The sequence below is a fragment of the Heliangelus exortis genome, chromosome 8 (assembly GCF_036169615.1).
Source record: "Heliangelus exortis chromosome 8, bHelExo1.hap1, whole genome shotgun sequence".
NCBI lineage: Eukaryota > Metazoa > Chordata > Aves > Apodiformes > Trochilidae > Heliangelus > Heliangelus exortis.
In genome coordinates this window covers 25,602,737-25,621,114 of record NC_092429.1, presented here as the reverse complement: position 1 = coordinate 25,621,114, position 18,378 = coordinate 25,602,737, and the positions used below count along the sequence as shown (strand labels likewise).

General features: G+C 36.0%; 1 long non-coding RNA gene across 1 annotated transcript in view; it reads left to right on the top strand.

Moving 5' to 3' along the window:
• LOC139799276 (uncharacterized) overlaps positions 1 to 18,378 on the top strand; it is an 87,461-nt gene that overhangs the window by 26,296 nt on the left and 42,787 nt on the right. The window lies entirely within an intron of this gene.

The following is an 18,378-nucleotide window of genomic DNA, read 5'->3' as shown; positions in this document are numbered from 1 at the left end:
TGAAGTACAAATTAGTAGTGAAAAATGAATTTCTGATCCCCAGCTAGTGTTTTCTTACAAACTACCTACATAGGTTTTTTGTATGTAGGATTTTGCAAATAGCTCACATTTTCAAATCTCAGAAACATGATCAAATCATGACCCATGTCACACCACATTGTTTCTAAATAGCAGAAACTCCTCCGGAAGTCTTCAGCATCAGGAACTGATTTTGTTTTGAATCTCCTGTGAATTACAATAGCCCTAGTCCCAAAAACCTACTGGCATAAATATTCAAAAGACTGAGAGGTAGTCATAGACTACATAGCTTTCATCAAGCATATGTAGGTGGATAAGCCTCTTAGACAGATTAAATAGAAGATTAATTAATTAATTTAATTAAAATAATTTATTACTGTTCAGTTGCTTGCATTGAAATCAGGAATAAACACACAAAAATAGCATAAATAGTGACAGAATATAAATATTTTTTCACCTTGAAACTAGTAGTTGAATATTTCTTTATGAGCTTTTTTGTAACACGTAAGAATAATTACAGAAAGAATGTACAATTGCTGAAGGAGGCTAATGCTACAGTCACTCAAAGGAGGTATGGAAAAACATCTACAAGTGGTAAAATCTACAAGATAAGAAAAAAGAATCAGGCATACATGCAGGCAAGATATGGAACCAGAATGGACACTGCAGAATAAACAAGGAAGCTGCCTTGCAATACCAGAATGGTTTCTAATCTTCAAAGTAAGAAAAAAAAAAAAAAAAAAGGGGGGGTGTGTTTTGTTTTGTTTTGTTTTGTTTTAAAGGTGGCTTAGCAGCATAAAATATCAGTGATGAGAAGGGAAGACAGAAAGAAAAAAAGTGCCTGCTTGGATTCCACCTCTTCTTGACTAAGAGATCTCCAGCCTCATTACTTTGACCATAGTGATTAAGACCATCAGGGACCATAGCAGTCAGTATTAATAGCATCAGCTCCCTGGTATTGTATACTCAGAGCTAATTTTGGATAAACTTGATAATTTTTTTATGTGGTGATAATGATGTGACAGTTTATGATGTGTATACTTAATTAACATGGATTTAGTATAGTCTAGTTTTGAAGTTTGAAACTGGCTTGGGTTTTTAGTACTTTAATCTCTCTGTCACTGCAATCTCTAATTCTCTGATTAAAAAAAACCAAATCCAAAACAAAATCAAACAAAACAAAACAAAACTAATCCCCAGTTATATATGTATTTAAGTATGTGTATTCAGTTGGAACACAATTCTGTGCAGGATATAGTAGCATGTCCTGAAAATAAATAACATTCAGGTAGAACTGCATTTCCTTATTCCGAGTTTCATTGCAGCAGAAGAAAATAAGCAAAGGATGAGAAAGTACTCCCCCAGAAAGATAATAGTGAGACCTTTCAAATCGAATGATTTCATAAAATCACTTAACATCAGGGATTTTCAACATGCTATTAATGACAGATATGGAAAACTGCCAAAATGAGCATTGTCATGCCATTACTTTCTCTGCAGCAAGCAAATTCTTTCCTCTTATCATTCCAAAATTCACCATATATTACACAAATATTCACAGAACTTAATCTGGGTTCCTTGACCTGTTGCTAGTATAATTTTGGTAACTACATCAACAAAAGGCATTGGGAATAGGCTTATAACTAAGTGTTCCTCAGCATGTATGTTGTGAAATTGCTCTGGCAGTTTCCCATTTTCCACCTTCTGACTTAAGTACTCTTTGTGATCCCAGTTTGTGTCATTAATCCTAATTTGTGTCATTTGATATGCACTTAAACTGTGCTTCAACTCTCAAGTGTTACAAGTGGAACAATCGAGCTGAAGAGTGTGTATCACCACATGGTGTCATTACAGTGTGATAAATGCCTCATATGAAGTCTCCAGCAACTCCTGATAAGAGAGTCCTAAGTAATTTTTAAATAATAATGTTTGCAAATGTCTTGTTTAATTATCACAATTTCTCATTTGTTTCAGAGAACAAACTAATTTCACATGATTAAACATTTGTTAATATTGCAGAATAATCTTCTGAACTGTGAAAACAGAGACATTATGGTTGAAATAGCTCTATAAATTAGAAAGGAAAAGATTTGCTTCCATATAAGAAGAGTTGAAATTTTTTGTTTCTTACAACAATATCATTCTAAAGCAAGGAGCAAGTTCTCAGATTCCTAAGTTATTCAGATATGTATCTAGTGGAATTTTCTAACTATCTTTGTGTTTTGGATACTTATATATAACATTTTCAATGGGAGTTACATAGAAATTTTTGAGTCAAGTGCGATATAAAACTTTTTTTGTTTCTGACATCCAAATGTATTTTAAAAACTTATCTATAACTACCATAGCTTCCATAATTTTAAAAGGAAAATTTACAGTGCCAGCATAGAAGTTTTCAGGAGAGGGGAGAGGAGGCAAGAAAGGATAAGGAAAGTCAATAATGAGGCTGTGGCACAAAGATTACTTAAGAAGAGACTTGAGGATGAAGCAGATACAAGTCCCCCTACCCTTTCCTCCCTTTTTCTCCAAGGCCTTGTTATTCTCTTTAGTTTTCAGTGTGTAAGACATCCTACATCTTCTCTACCTCTTCCTCAAGGATCCCACAGCCACCATAGCAATTTCTGTCTCAAGTCCACATTGCTGAACTATGAGAAGGAAAAAGAAGCAGAAGCAGCTGGAGAGGGCAGGAGGATATTCTCCAAAGCTACTGCTCAGAGGGCTAACTTCTGAAATAAGAACCAACTCCTGCACATATCTCAGCTCTTTACTCAAACCCTTCAGCAACAGGGCTATCCCTTTCTGGCTGGAACTTGAAAACCATCTCTTCAGCTGCAGGATATGGCTTCATGTTATTACCCAGGTAGCTTTGTTGATAAATAAGACTTACGTAAAATGTTCACATAATCACAGAATCATCAAATAGTTTGGATTGGAAGAGACTTTAAAGCTCATCTAGTCCCATCCTCTCTGCATAGGCAGGGACATCTGCCACTGGATCAGGTTGCTCTAAGTCCAGTTTGACCTCTCCTTGAACACTACCAGGGAGAGGGCAGCCACAGCTTCTCTGGGCAACCTGTTCCAGCATCTCAGCACCCTAATAGTGAAGAATTTCTTCCTAATGTCTATCCTAAATCTCCTCTTGTCACAGTTTAATGCTGGGCTGGCAATTAAACGAAAGACAGATGCTCTCTATTAATCCCCCCCCTTCCTGATAGAGAAGGGAGAGAGAATGAGGGAGAGAGCCTTACAGGTTGTAACCAAACTATGCAGCTTTAATAAAACAGTAAAGATGATTAAATGTATACAGATATACAAAAAAGGGGGTATCACCTTTCTCCCCTTTTCCTCCCAATAACACTCACATTACCACCAACGCTACAGGGCAGGTCCTGAAAAAATCCCAGACTGGCTCCTGGAGTCACAGATTCAGGATGGCATAGACTGGGACCATGGGGAGACAAACAGATGGAATCCCCCATGGATGATGGCAGTGGATGAAGAAAAGTCTTGACCTTGGTGATACCTCAAATTTATACTGAGTATGACACATATGGGATGGAATACTCCACCCAAATTGACCACCATTTGCTCAGGTTTGGTCACCTGTCTGATCTGCTCCTCTCTAAAGGGGGGTCACAGGTGTGGCTCATTTACTCCCTTTTTCTTCCTGAAGTATAAGATGTTTCTCAGAACTGAGCCTTGGTTCTCCAGATCATTCTCCAGCTGTAGCTACAAACATCGAGTGCTATCAGTCCTAGAAGCAGATGCTGACTGGGAAATTTGCTGTTAATTTCAGCAAGTGCAGCTGCTTAGAAGAGATTTAGCTGAAAGTAAAATTACAAGAAAGAAAATTAGTTCTATCCATGCTCAAACCAGGACATCCCTCCTCCTCTTCAAAGCCACTACCCCTGGGCCTATCACTACCTGCCCTTGTAAAAAATCCCTCCTCAGCTTTCCTGTAGCCTCTTCAGTTATAGCAAAGCTGGAGCCTTCTCCCTGGAGCCTTCTCTTCTCCAGATTGAACAACCCCAACTCTCCCAGGAGAGGTGCTCCAGACCTTTGATCATATTTCCCTCCTCTGAAGGATAGCTCCATCTCCTTATGTTGGGGGCTCCAGAACAGGAACTGGACACAGTACTTCAGATAAGGTCTCAGGAGAGCATATCCAGGAACAGAATCACTTCCCTTGACCCTTTTTAAGCAAACCTTTTCCACTTCCCTTTTTAAGCAGCCCGGGACACAGTTTGCTTTCTGGGCTAAAAGCACACATTGCTCATGTTGAGTTCCTCATCACCCAACACCCCAAAGAGGTTTTCCTCAGGGATGCTCTCAATGCCTTCTCCTCCCAACCTCTATTTGTGCTTGGGATTGCCCCAGCCCTGGGGCAGGACCTTGCACTTGGCCTTGTTAAACTTCATGGCGTGGGCACAAACCTTTTTTAATATTACACAAACCAATGTGCAGCAAAATCTAGATTTTGCTTTTGATTATGGACCAACGCTCCCTCTGTATGGTTGTATCCTAGGACACAAAACCTGAAATGGTTTGAGGAAAATAACAGCTGATACGCCCACTGAACACTGTCAGCAGATTCAGCTGGTTTTGCTTTGGGGAATGAAGGAGGCAGTGAGGCAGAATCTTGAAAACTCAAATTATGCTCTGAGCTTCTGCCAACTATTAATAAATGTCAAGGTAAAAATGACAAGAATGGGACTAAAAAAATGTTGCTGCGGTTTTGTTCCTTCTTTACACACTGAGAAGAAAAATGTCTTTTTATAAACCTTCCAGTTACTGGAAATCAGGACAAAGATTCCCCAAAATTGTGACATTGTCTTTAAAGTAATAAAATTTCTCCTTAAGCTTCCAATCTTTTTAGAATCATATTAGTATTTCTCTTCAATTAGGAGACTGAGAAGCGTACTTTTTAAAGGAAAAGCTGAGATTCTCATATTGTCATCTCTTATTGTCATAGATGCTAGAATTCATGGATTTAAAAGATCAGTTCACCTTCTGCATTCAGGATTTTTTAGTAGTTTCTGTAGATTAGTGGTGATCCTCTCACTAGTTTAGGGAATCACAGATTTCAGTCACATTTATTTTTAGGGTCCTACAGCAACAACATAGTTCAGCAAAAAAGGATTTGATTCTGTTTCAGAGGCTGTGTTTAGCTTGTGTTCTTTCCCATACTTGCAGCATCCCCAAGATGGCACTATGCCATAGATAAATTAACAGCGATGACACTGAAAGTTAGAAACTAAATTACGGAAAATAAAAATAAACACAACAGTTTGCAGTGCTGATAAAAATAGGATTGGATGTGCATTCGTAAACCAGGGCATAAAATGATAAAGCATTGCTAATATCATTTAATTAATGTAAATGATCAAAAGATATTTTAACATAGAATTTTTTTTTCCTTAATGAACCATAGGAAGGCTGTTTTATTATCATAAGTATCAATACTGTAGATCTTCTAAATGAAGCCCCCTGCTAATGCTACTCACATTTCTTTGGGTCATCATCATAATAGACTAGTCAATGCTAACTGCTAATTTGATATAAAATATATCTTTATGAACAATTTTCTCCATGTCACATCATATATGTGCCTAAATGGCCAGTTTATTCAAAGTGGATAAATTGTCTCCTGAAGTTACTTATGAATCATTTAAAATCTGATTGTGGTCTGTACCATTGTAAAAATTATTCCTACATGAACTGTGTCACCAAAAAAATGTGTTTATAGGCCTATGTGATCTATTTTTAATTTTCAGTCATGAAATCACATGCACATGGATAAAATTGTGTCTTTAAAAATGTAAGAGATGCATAAAGATTTTTATAAGTGTAACAAAAAGGTGGATTTCTGCCCAGAGTTGTTTCTTAAAAGAATTACTGATTAAGCTTCAAGAATAGATGCATTTGCAAATATAGCTCATTAAAACGGGCGTAAAACCATAGATAAGCGGAGTAATGACAACAACCTTTTCTATGAAACAGAAGCAGTACAACATCATTCTGTTTATTCATTACATCCTGGTTCAATGAGCTACCTGAACAAGCATGCAATTTCATTACTTTCATTCAGAGAAAAACCTACCTGTCTAAACTAATATACTGGCAGGGGAAAAATGTTAGGTATTTCATTAAACTATGTTTCTTAAACCTCAGGTGCTCTCCTATACCTAGAAACATCTAGATGTTCCCTAGGAAACTACAAGTAATCAACGTTCTTAGAATAAAATATTTTAATATTGAGCAGTTACCCATAAAAACTGGTAACCAGATAAGAAGTTTTATATTTCTGCATAAAGGTGAGGACTTCAGTGAAACACAAGTGGCTATCAAGGTTTTTAGCTGGTGGGATGGCAGCAGGAAGGCTCAGCACTATTCATATTTTATTATTGATACATCATTAAGCCAAAGTTGGTAATAATACTGTGTGATATCAGTGTTCAGTGCACAAGGGAAATAAATTCTTTCTGTTTTTTCATAACAAGAATTATGAAGCCACTGGTCCCCAGTGTAAGGGATACCCTTGCAAGGAGATCAAACACATAATTTTACATGGGTTCAGGATATGCTTTAAGTATGTAGCTACCAGTAAAGGAGCAGCAAGTGGACACAGTACTGTTGGCATGTTTTCTCCTCCTTCATGGATTTTACTTCACAAGGACCTAATAGAAAGTAGGTAACTGCTCACTACAGACAATGACATTATGTGGAATTTGAATTACTCATTCAGTGAAAGGCTTTGTGATAAGAAAAGGCAAGCAGAAAAAAAAAAATCAGGATGTCACATCAGGAAGCCTCCATGGGAATCTATGCTCACTGATACTGCAGTGATTTGTCCCAAACACATTTTATCTATGTATTTGGGGGATGAAGGAAATCTAAAATATTCCAATGCAGTAAGATAGTCCCTTGCTTTGAGTATTGGTGTTATTCTAGGTAAAACTGAAAGACATGGCAACCATTTACATTAACAATATTTTTACATGACTGGATTAGCTAAATTTCTGTTTGGTACTGAAAGTCACACAATGAAGGAAAGGCAAAAGAGCCTGTAAACAAGTCTAGGTCAAACCCAATATATGTATCCCAGGGATGAGTGAGAAACCACAGTTTGTGTGCCATAAAAAGCACAAGAGTGAGTTTGAAGTATATGTTTTTTTCTTACAAGCACCTGCATTCTGAATCTGAGTTTTAACTTAAAGCTGATCCCTCCTGAAAGAAGGGGAAAAAAAAAAGAAAAAAAAAAGATTATCTATTCCTGATTATATACACCAATTATGGAATGTAAAATTTCACATTCAGTGTGAGACTTTGTTTAATCTTTTATTGTGTATTATATATTTTTGGCTCAAAAATCTGCAGAGGCACTTCAAGAACTTTTCAGAGCTTATTCTAGTTGTGAAATTCACACCAGGCTTTTAGCAATGAAAGATGTTCACTTGCTTTTGTCTTCTTTTGCTCTATCTGTGAATCATGAACCTGCCCACTGTCAGCACTGTAATAAATATCTTCAAATAGTTTTAAATTTTAGAGCATTTTGTTTTAGAGATGCCAAGCTGGTAACAGTATTTTTTATTATCAGGACAGTATTTTAAGTGGCTCCCTACTAAAATCTGTGAAGAAATAAATTATGAAAGCCCAAAAGACTATGCAGGTAATATGCTCTAAGAAATTCAAAACCTGAAAATGCATTAGAAGACTAAAAATCCTTTTTCTTCTCTTCAGAAAGTGATAATGTTCTACAGGCTGTAACAGTAATCAACACTTAGATGTTTTAAGCGATGTAATGCCTTCATTATTCTGACATCCACTGCTTATATATTTTTTCTGGCATGACAATTTAACTGGAAGTATAAATTATTACTGTACCAGCTTTTTTATAGAGAGACAACCTGGAGCCAAATCATAGCTAATATTCATCATTAATAAGCACTTCCTCAACTTTCTGAAGAATATATACTGAAACATTAGCAGGGTTTGGTGCATTTATTTTATTTGTGGAGGACTATTAGTAAGAGAAAGGATTTTAGAATTTATTGATGTAGCTTCAGTACCAAAAAAAACATATTCCCCCCTGAACAGATCTTTATACAGTCACCGTTTTATGGATAACAGGTCAAATGTGAGGCATAAAATCATATCAGTCAGGATTTTAAAGAAAACTGTTGGCCCTGGACTAATTGAGAGTTCTGAACAACCTAATTCATTTAAAGTGAAGAAACCCAACAGCTTTCTTTGAACTATTCAGCCACCTGAAGAGCTGAGGCTCTATGATGAGGTATCTCCTACAGCAACTGATTTGCTCACTTGGTTTTCTTGTGTAGTTCTTTACACATTTACATCCTGGCCACTTATTTCTTTGAATATCCTGTTTCTATTCTGTTTCCCATTTTGTACCTAAGCAAAGAGGGAAAAATTTCAACTTGCATCTGGGAAATGTTCATGCCTTTCAGCTCTCTATCAAAGCATCTCCTTTTGAAATATTTCTGTTGCTGCATTTTTGTCTCTTGTACAGACAGCAATACAGTACACATACAAATATAAAGTATTAATTAGCAATTAAAGGAGACCTTTCTAAGTTATTTAAGACAGTAATGGCAGAATATTATTTAAGACAGTAATGGCATGAATAAATTGTTCTAATTAGTTGGGTCCAGGCTAGAGTTTTCAATTTTCATTTTAATACAGACCTCAAAAAATTCCAGGCATTCCTATGTAGATCCATCTTATTTTGGAGATGAGCCTTCTTCAGAATTTGTCCAAAATTTTTGTTCAAAAATTTTTATCCAAAAGCAGACAGACTCACAACCATTTAGCACATATACCTTCCATAGGGATCTGCACATCCCATCCCTGGCTTCAGGAATTCCATCTCAATCTAGTGCAGTATTTCAAAGGCAAAGCTGCCATTTTCTCTCTCCTCATGGCCTCTCTCCTCATGGTCAATATATAATAGTATTATAATAAAATAAATAATAATATATTATAATAAGCAATAATATATAATAATAAGAAACATTATATAATTATAACTAATAGAATATAATGATAATTAATAATAAATGCATAATATATATCCATACTACTATTAGTCCTAATAAAAATCCCTGAAAACACTGACAGACACACAGCCATTTGTTTCCACCCAGCTGATGAATGTATAAGTTACAGCAGGTTGAAAGTCTGGCTTTTAGAAATTCAACATTTTTACATTTGTTTTGCATATGAACTGGCTACTTTAATTTTTTGAAGATGACAGTTAAAAGGATTTTATTTGTGAATGTAAAACTGCATTCAGGATATTATTTGTCATAGTATTTTTCCATTATGGCATGTCATGTCAGCAGCAGAAGCACATGAACGGTTTGACACATTTTCCCCATCAGTGTCAAAATTTCAAACCACTTCATCACAACCTGCAATTTGCAAAGACAGTTTGAAAAGAAAACAAACAATATTTTTAAACCAGGAGAGAGAATCTGTTGACTTTATTGATATTGTGGAAGCTCCTGACAAATGAATTTTAAATAAAATATTTCAACCCCCATTTTAGGACATTTCATAGAGTCATAGAATTGTTTTGGCTGGAAAAGACCTTTAAAATTATCAAGTCCAATAGCCAATTGATCCACTAAACCATGTTCTAAGAAACACATCTACACATCTTTTAAATACCTTCAAGGGCGGTGATTACACCAGTGCCCTGGGCAGTCTCTTCTGGTGCCTGATAATCCTTTTGGGAAGAAATTGTTCCCTATATCCAATCTAAACCTCCCCTGGCACAACCGGAGGCCATTCTCCTTGTTCTATTACTTTGTACTTGGTAAAAGAGACTTGACCTCAACCTCCCTCCAACCTCCTTTCAGGTAGTTGTAGAGAACTCAGCATCTTTTCCTTACGACTCAACACCCCCAGTTAAGATCTGAGCCCATTGAAGTTTGTCAGGTGATTTGGTGGCATTTTAATTAATGGACTAATGATTAACCTGGATGCATGGATCAGTGGAAAGCCATGGCCAATATTGTCACTCTCTGTGGTGTGAACCATTAGGGAAAGAGACCTGAGTGATAGTGCACAGCAGACCTCGGAGTGAGGCAACCTGTGATCCAGTTCTAATGGTTAGAAATCCTGACTTTTACTGGTGCTTCACTACTGATCCAGCATCAGTTAAAGGAAAAGGCAAAGCTTCTGGGGCCTCAAATGAAGTCAAGTTTAGCCTTGAAAAAAGACAGAAAAAAATCCATGCAATATATATGCAGAAAAAAAAAAAAAAAGCCTAAAAATTTATATGCATGAATGAATGCAAATATGACTTCATTAATTTGCCTAAGCCTCAATAAGAATCAACTACAAACACATTTAAAAAATGTTTATTTTTTTAGAATTTTGAGTCCCAAGAAGTCTCTTTCTGTGTATCAGAAGCAACAAAAAACACCTACAAGTATTGCAGAAGAGATCTCATGCTTTGAAGAACAACTTTGAGCTGTACTGAGCAGATTTTCAGCATGTGCTGTTAATCTCCAAACACTTTGGACTTTGCACAGCAACGTGAGCTTTGCTTTTGTATTAGGGGTATGTCCAATAACCTAATAGCTTGCATGTGCAAGTCTAGTACTAATTGTATATCAATAGGATTTGTCTTTAATGCTCAATACTGCACTGAGCTGCTTCTGCTGATCTGTCAATATGTTCAGAGAACACTGTATTTCTCCACAGCTCTGTGTGAAAAGTCAGCACCTTAGGGGCTTTTATTGTCTCTCTCCCTTTCAATCTTCTCTGTCACATCTTCCATGTGGTAGCCAAAGAAGTCTTTGTAATCATAAATAATAAAACTTTTTTTGTAAAGGTATCTCATTTGAAAATAGATGAAAATATATAAAAAACTTTTTTTGTGAAGGTGTCTCATTAGAAAAAATGATTAAATTATAAAGACCTGTGTGGTGGTCACTCCCTTGGCAAAAGGGCTGAATAACAACAAGAAGTAAGATAAAAGGGTGAGTGTCAACACTGTTTAGGAGGAAAATTCAGTGCTGTCTTGAGAGTCTTACTACCAACCTGATCCCAGTTAAGAGAATCTGGAACCTGTGTGAGTGTGGGGGGGGAACTGGATCTTTTGGGAATTAGTTATAGAAGGGAACTCTGAAGGTGGTCACCTACATTTTGTAGGTGTCTAGAATTGTTGTTTATTTTATTATTGTATTGCTGATGGTGACCATGGTATTTCTTTGCTAAATCAATCAGCCACTTTAATCCTGATTTAGTGTGAACTACATGAATTGAGCAGTTTTCCCTGCAAGAATCTGAAAGTCTTAATATTGACATAAATTATGACAAAGTTGGCATGAGAAATTATTTCTTGAGGCCAGTCATATGAAAAAGTACTATTTTTTCAGGAAAAAAGACTAAGAGAAAACAAGGGATGCGGAGCTGCTAGTCCTGTATCATCACTGCCAGAGGTCTTGTAGCTCTGGCTCCTTTTCTTACTCAAGGAACATCCCACTCTTACGTCTCTCTGAGCCACTCCTGTCTGAGCTTTAATTATTCCTGAATGCTCAGTCACAAGGGGGAAAAGGAGAAGCTACTTCTGTAAGTCTTAAATACATAGGACATTAAATTAATTTAATTAGCCATATTCTAAGAAAATTAGGAAATTATTATTATTTGAAAAATCCTGTTCCTCCACACACAAGCTGTGTGTGCATGTCTGTTCAGCAGACATCCAGACATCCAGATCTGTTCAGCACTTAATGTATGGACATTTCCAAACCAATTCTATGGTTCTCTCAACTCTTTTACAGCTGATACTCCTGTGAGACAAAGACCTGGCTGCTGTTCCTGAATTCCATGCATCATGAACAAAATTACTCCCTGCAGAATCATTGACCTGCAGAGGATTTTATGTGACATTAAGGCATCAAGTCTTGGGAAAATGAAGAGGCTCATTCTTGGAGGGGTGAGGAAGAGGATTCAAAAAACAATAATTTCTTACTAGAAAGAAAAGGCTCACTTTCAGGTTGCTTTTAGCACATAGTGATCCAGATCATCACTGAAGTGCACTCAATATAATGCTAACAGGTAGCAACAGCTGTTGCTTTTTGGAGTGATTGATCAAATTTCAAATCAAGAAATGATAATGGAAAGCATGGTAGGTTCCTCACCTTTCCAAACTGGTGCCATACAAGAATGGCACTGACAAACCCAAGTAATATCAAAAGAAAGGCCCAGGTTACTTCCTTATACTGTAACTTGGCACAGATTATTGGTATAAGTCTGTCAAAGATTGCTGAAGTGTTTTTGGGACATATCAAACTGAAAATAGTAACAAGCTAGAGGACAGCACTAGCTTTGATTGTCCAAAATGGTTGTAATTTCAGGATTTTAAATCTAGCAATAACATTGTGACAGATCTCCAAGTGAACACAAACTTTATGACAGATTTGTCTGAACCTGGATCTTATACTCACAGAATTGAGAGCTTTTCAGTCAAAATTCTCTATTAGAATATAATCTGGAATAATAAATTTCACATGAACTCCAGATTTTTGCCAGCAGGCAAAACAGTAGAAAATAAAAAAGATTTATCCCCTGTTCTGCAGCAGAGAGAAGGCAAAGATAAAGTCAACCTGTCAGTGAAAACATAGGAAAAGCAACTCTCCCTCTGACAGTCTGGCTTCCAGATCAAATTGCAGTTGAGTTCTTGCTTCTAGATTTAATTTCCATCACTCAGCAACCTCTGAGTGTTGATGAATGATATCTATTCCTTGTGGGAACCCCTTCCCATTGTCCCTAAGGCCTGGAGAACACTTGATGGCAATTTTATACCCTCTCTCTGCTGAAATTTTTCATGTTCAGTTGCTCTTCCACCTGATCCAGTCATCCTACTTGACAGAACATAACAAAAAACTAAACCCAAAAATGTGAAATATACAGTCCATGAAAAATTACCATGTTTTTTAAAAGGAAACAAAAATCATGCAAATAAACCAGATTTGTTTCATGATGACATTCCTTTCCACCTGCCCTTAAAAAATACTCAATTCTGGAGCTAAAGACTGGAGGGAAATATTCACTGGCCAGAGGACCCCAGGCTAGAAGTAATGTACTAGAGATTTATTCTTAAAGGAGCTTACAGCACAATGGAGATGGAGCTCCCTGAAGAAGAAGTTTCTTTCCCAGGTAGTTGAAAATCTTAATGTAAAGTAATCTGAAAGGTTAAATGTCACCTAGACCTGGGGGCAAACATTGACTGGCTGATTCTTTAGTTTTTTTCTTTTTTTAAGATATTCCATCAAGCCAAAACATGAATACACTACTTTCAACATTTAGATTAAGTGAATTTATCCATTCATTGTTTCTTAAAGCATATATTTTTGTCCCTGGGGGAAAAAAAGTTAAACAGCAGAAAAAAGTTTCTGACACCCAGAAAAAAAATTGCGTATTTTAAAAACATCTCTCTGGGTGAAGAAATTGTATTTTTTGTTGAAAGACTTTAAGAAAAATAAAAATATAAATACCTAAAGTTAGGAGAGCTATAATTTGGTGTTATAATTTGGATTTACCTCACGTGTAAAAGCTCAGCTTCTAAATGAAAACTCCAGTGGGGTTTATTCACAACAACATCTCTTCACCTATCACACAATTTTTATTGATTTTTTTTATACGAATGGAAAAAAAAAATTCTCTTCAGCTTTTTGGAAAGGCCTTGCAATTTTGATAGCAGAAATACATAAAGAAATAGTCTAACATAATTCCTCTCCAATCTCTATGCATTTTCTATGTTGGAAAATCTGCCTTCTGAACTTATGGAAGAAGATCATGGATGACTGCATGGGCAAGCATCCACTAAGTTCTAGCTTCCCAAAAAGTCTAGAACTACTGTTTTGACTTACACAGGATCCAGTCAATAAATGTGCCCCAGGAAGCAAGAGAGGAAAAATCCATATTCTACTACTGATGAGTTGTAACTGTTGAGGTTTCAGACCATCATCAGGTAATTCATAAAACTTCTTCATGAAGTATTAATAAGCTCTACATTACGGCTGCAATTTTTTTGCACCAGTTTTTTAAAAATAGAATGTTTCTACAACAACACCTTCCATAATCCTCCAAGGGACAGAAAATGGAGAAAAGCAGAAGTTGTAAATATTGGGGTAGGGGAGAGGAATTCGGAATCAGATGTATATTAATCAGAAATGGAGATACGTTGTTTCTTGTTTGTTGCATTTTTACAAGAATATGTGTGGGAACACTAATATTTTGATCTAATTTTTTTTAAAAAAGAGACTCTGCCACAGTGACTGAACAATAAACCTAGGAAAACTCAAGCCACTGAGAATAAAACTACTGTATCAAATGCTGTGTTGAAGAGAAGTGCTGAGTAGAATTTATTAGAGCTATTTCAGGTAACAGAAGCAGCTTATGCTACAAGTTTGGAGAACTAATGCTCATGTTCTTCATTGGTCTGCTGACTTCCATAAGCACTGGTTATGTATTAAAATAGAAAAAAAAACCAAATTAGTTCACCCTGAGATCCATGCTCTGAGATAATGCTTGCAAAACCCAGCGGGTAGGTGGTAGTATGAATATGTCCTTATATACATAAAGCATCTTAAAACCTGCTTGGGAAGGTAGTTTTCCTCATTTGGAATCCCGCTGGTTAACTATTAAACCTTCTGTATTTCAGAAAGAATTCTGTAAGGTTATTAAATATTTGGGATTAGAAGACATTTACTTCCCCAAATTGCAGTATTTTTATCTGTGACAGAACTAACCTGCTTTATACTGAGCTATGAAAAACGTCTGTTGGGATAACTATAAAAATCACAGGGTTATGGTGCTCATCTGTTATCAGGCTGGAACTTACTGTAATGTGCTGAAAAATACAATTAATTCAAAAGCCTGTGACTGCTTTCTGTGCACTAGGGGCTTGAGTCTATTAAACCTACATAAGTATTGGTCATTTATTAGGAATGAATTTCATAATTGTACAAAGCCATTTTTTATATAAATAGCAGAAAGCACCAGACCAGATTAATAACGAAGGAATTGCCTGCCAAATTTCTTATTTAATTAAAACTTAGGCTTTTTCACTGTAAAAATGAGAAGAAAACTAGCAGAAACTACTTAAAAACTGTTTTCCTGTTGTGCAAAAATAGATGGGCTTTGCTAATTCAAAAGAATAATCAAGATTTTTGCTTTACGTGTGAACCAATTTAAAAAGCAGGTTATCTTGTGAAACAGAATTTAGGACTCAAATTCTACCACACAACAAATATCAATTTAGTGATAAATAGAAAGCATATAAATTATTATATTATATTACATTAAAATAGATCATTATTTTACACTTATCTGTTCAGATCCTTCCTAGGGTTTCAGTATTTTAGGCCCTACACACATACACCTCTGAAAATACAACACCTCCCCCAAAATTTGAGAATCTAAATACATGCAGAATTGTACAGGTCGTATTATCTCCATTCTACAGAGATCTATTGCACATGTAGGAACTCAGAGATTTTTGACATGTTTAATTGTGGATGCCTCCCAATAGGACACATGATATGACAAAGAACAAATGCCAAGAACTGAAGACTCAGTCACCCTGGAATATGAACAGGTATCTGTTAACAGGTATGGGAAGGACTTTTGTATGTCATGCAGACTAGCCCCTTCCCAAAAGAATTCCAAGCAGATCCTTCCCTAGGTTTGGGTAGCTTTTCTGGACTGACAAATGCTCCAACTGCTCCACCTCAAGTCATGAGGTTGAACAACACAACAGCGAATGACACCTCCTCCAACAACCATTTTCAGAAAATTTTAAGTCACTGAGGTTGGAAGGCACCTTGGAAGGTCTCTAGTGCAGTTCAAGCCAAGTTGTTCAGGGCTTTTTCCAGTCAGGGTTTGAAAACCTCCAAGGATGGAGACAGCACAGCCTCTCTGTGCAATCTGTTGCCCTGTTTGCCTGTCCTATTTTCATGCACCACGTCTCTGAAAAAAACCCCAAAGCTGCTATTTGCAGGATGCACAGAACTGGTAACAAACAAGCAGTGGAAAAATATAAAGGCAAAAGTAATCACACATAGAAATCTCAGATATTTATATGTGAAAATACATAGGGAAGCTGTTGAGGATGGAAACAGTCTCTGCTTTCATGGAATGGGAATGGGGTCACAATGCATCAGAAGGGAATTCCAACATTCTCCAGAGAAATATCCTCATACCTGCACATGCTCATCTTGTCATCCACTCCTGAAATACATTGGATGTAATAACATTCACACACTCTCATTTAAGTAAAGTCAAGGCAAGTCTTCTGTGGAACCCACCTCAGTTATTTTAAAATACACTTTATGGCAGTTAAAAAAAAAAAATCCAGGGCCAAGACATCCTCTAATTTCTGCTTCTTGTCATCTTCATTGTATTTTGCCTCTCATTACTCATCTATGCAGTATAGTTTAAGAACAAGCTTTATGACTTGATAAATGGTTTAAAAAGTTGGTAAAAGCTGACTAAGCTTCCTATGCCTGTTTGTTTGCTCCTTCCTACACTGGATAATGAATCAGCATAAATTCAACATGTAGTTACACAAGTTTCAGGCAAGATACAATAACACATGCATGGTGTACCAGGGGTATTTAATTATACAGCATCTGTGTGCTAGTTAAGTCCCCAGTGATATGCTGATGATATTAAATTCACTGTACTTTCTGTCCATTATAAGCTCCATGTGTTCAGATATTTGAAATAAACCTTGCAATAGTTGGTATCACAGGCGCAGAAGCATTAAGGAACTAAGAGTTCTTATTGTCACTGAAATATATATATTTTTAAAAGAAGTTCCTATCTAAATAATGAGATACCATTAACTGGTAAGCTGTCTTAGAAGAACTTCAGTATTAATAACTACATAAATTTTACAACTGTATCCTTAAAGCTTAAAAAATACACAGTACTTAAAAAAATGTGTTTGAGGGATTTTGAAATGGTGTCTCAAAGCATTTTTCTAAATACATGCTGTTTTAATTATTTTAATATATATAGTATAATAGTAGAATGTAATATATATATATTGATGAACATGGTTTCTTTCCAGTGATGAACATTGTGCTTTAAGGGATTTTATATTTTCCAAGTTAATTTTATGAGCATGAGCTTGTTACTGACAAGAATTATTTAATACCCAGAGATGGGGTGAGCTCCATTTGAAACAGAGAAGTCACCCTCATCTCTTCTTTAGGTTGGGTATTTGGTATTTTAGTATTTGGGTAATTTAGCTTCTTAAAGCAAAGGGGTACATGATTTATTGTACGTAGACTACAAGTAAACCTTGTTTTCCCAGGACAAAATATACACTATATTAGCACTGTAAGATTAATAGAGATGGCTCAGTTTTTGAAAACAAGGCATACAAGGAAAAACTTATTGTTGTAAATTTCACATTAATTATATATTTTTCTTTCTAATAAGTATTTCTGTAAACCATTGCAGTCTTGAAACCTGCAAAACTGAGCCTGCAATGTGACTCAAGAACTGTTTTGACTTCTCTGCTAAGAATGCTGATGTGATAAAGCACATCACACTCAGAAACACTGAGACATATGATAGAGTTTGGAGTACATGCTATGAAACAGCATAATTAAGTGATACCAATTGATGCATATCTTGTGTAGGGCAGTTGTAAGCAATCTCTTTCCCTTGCTTGCCTAATGTTTTCAGAATCAAAAAGATGTATAAAACTTCACTGGAAACATAAGCAAAAATCTGCGCCTGTATTTTTATATATTAGATGAAACTATTTTGCTCATGACAGAGAAGTTTGTTTTCAAAAGATTATAAGTTTCCTTTCCCCAACCAAAAAAAGAAATCTTTCTTTAGGCTTACAGTTCAAAGGCCACTTATATTCAGAAGACCCCATAAGTTTGTGCCTAGGTTAATTCACTTCATGGAAACAAACAAAAAAAGGCTGGAAAAGATCCCCTAAACTATAGTTTTCATGGTTTTACACCTCTCTTTCTCTTCCTTTCTTTAGCAAATTCACTCATGCCACATTATCTTCTCCTCTTTAATTGCTAATTGTTAAGTATTTTATGGACTGAGACATAATAAGGAAAATGGGCTTGTGTGAAGCTGGGAAAAAAAAAAAATAAAAGAAACTGAAGTTATCAGAGAAAGTTTCGTAATAGAGAGATTTTAACTGCTAAACAGTTACCCCAGGGAAGTAACAAAAGTTTGTTTATAAAGCTGTTGTAAACACCATGGCAAAGTCCTGGCCCACATAATTTAAGGAAGATTCTTGCAATTGCTCCCAAGGGATCACTGGCTTTTATATTAAAAACCTACATT